This window comes from Mandrillus leucophaeus, unplaced genomic scaffold (genome assembly GCF_000951045.1).
Source record: "Mandrillus leucophaeus isolate KB7577 unplaced genomic scaffold, Mleu.le_1.0 Scaffold43, whole genome shotgun sequence".
Taxonomy (NCBI): Eukaryota; Metazoa; Chordata; class Mammalia; order Primates; family Cercopithecidae; genus Mandrillus; species Mandrillus leucophaeus.
The window spans coordinates 1,569,956-1,571,869 of NW_012104587.1; positions in this window are offsets into that span (position 1 = coordinate 1,569,956).

Genomic DNA, 1,914 nt, shown 5'->3' on the forward strand with positions numbered 1-1,914 from the left:
CCGCCCTGCGTCCCGCCTTCCTCGCACTCCCCTACCAGCTCCTAGCCGGGGCTGGCAGCACCGCCCGGGCACGCTTCCGGTCATCTGTGCCCCCTTGTAGACTTGATTTCCGGTCCCACCGCCAGGCTCCGGGAACCACGGGGCGGTGACGTCACATCCGGCGTGCCAAACTCGCGTGGACGGCAGTCAAAATCCCGGGTAGGTGCAGAATCTCGGGTAGGTGCACGTGGCACCTACCTCGCGACCCGCCCCCCATCACGGAATTGCATGAGAAAGCCAGTCCTGCCGTCCAGATCTTCACCTTATTCATCCAACCATCAGTCACGCCACCCAACAGCAGTTGCTCAATACTCATTACACAAATGAATGAAATCTAAGGCCCACCACATGATCCTCTGGGTGTCTCTCCTGGAATTCTCACTATAATACTTTGAGATAGATAAGAAACTAAAGTTGACAAAAATTATGTCATTGCCACAAGGCAGTTTTGTGTCCGTTCTAGACACCCGATTCCGGCATCTCTAGTGTTTCCTCTGGCCCACATTTCTTCAACAGATGACAACAAGGGTGCCAAGGAAGTGTTTTAACTACCAGGAAATTGATTGGAAATAGTTCCTGAGCTGGGGAATTCCAGGAATGCATCCCCTTCCTCCTCACAAGCACAAGCCATCCTTCTCATTTTTCCTTTAAAAAAAAAAAAAAGGGCCTGGCATAGTGGCTCATGACTGTAATCCTAGCACTTTAGAAGCCCAGGAGTTTCAGATCAAACTCGGCAACAAGGCAAAACCCCATCTCTACAAAAAAACACAAAAATTAGCCGGGTGTAGTGGCGCGGGCCTACAGTCCCAGCTACTTGGGAGGCTGATGTGGGCGGCTGAGGCTGTGGTGAGCCGTGATCATGCCACTGCACTCCAGCCTGGGTGACTGGGTGAGACCCTGTCTCAAAAAAAGCCCTCCAACCCCCGCCAAAAAGAGTTTCTGGTAAAATAATCTCTGACTTGTGGTCTACAAAATGAGGGGGAGACGGGGAACAGTATACTTCCTGTCACTAAAACAATGGGAAACTTTACAAAGTGCTGTTAGCTACAAGCAGAAGCCTTTAGGTTGGGCATGGTGGCTGATGCCTGTAATCCCAGCACTTTAGGAGCCTGGGAGGTCAAGGCTACAATGAGCTGGGATCATGTCACAGCACTCCCAGCACTCCAGCCTCAGCAGTAGAACGAGACCCTGTCTCAACCCCCCACACCCCCCAAAAGTAGTAGCCTTTCGTTTGAGAAACAACTATCTGAACTTATGGCTATTTCTATCCAAGAGGGACTCCACTGGCTCTGATAACCACTTACTAACTAGGCCTACTAAAATGTGATGACCTTGCTGGGCTCTTCTATGAAAATACCTAGCAACCCAAGGAAGGCTTGCACTTGCTCATTTTGCTGAATCAAGGCTGCTCATGCTGGCTGGGCACAGTGGCTCATCCATGTTATTCCAGCACTTTGGAAGGCCAAGGCAGGCGAATCACTTGAGGCCAGGAGTTCGAGACCAGTCAGGCCAACATGGTGAAACCCCATCTCTACTAAAAATACAAAAATCAGCCAGGCGTGGTGGCAGGTGCCTGTAGTCCTAGCTACTCAGGAGGCTGAGGCAGGAGAATCACTTGAGCCTGGGAGGCAGAGGTTGCAGTGAGCTGAGATCACGCCACTGCACTCCACCCTGGGCAACAACAGTGAGACTCCATCTCAAAAAAAAAAACAAAAAAAAGGATGCTTATGCTGAAGTCAAATGAAAATTAAGGCCTATGGCCAGGCACGGTGGCTCATGCCTGTAATCCCAGCACTTTGAAAGGCAAGGCGGGCAGATCACCTGAGGTCAGGAGTTCAAGATCAGCCTGGCTAACGTGGCAAAACCCTATCTCTA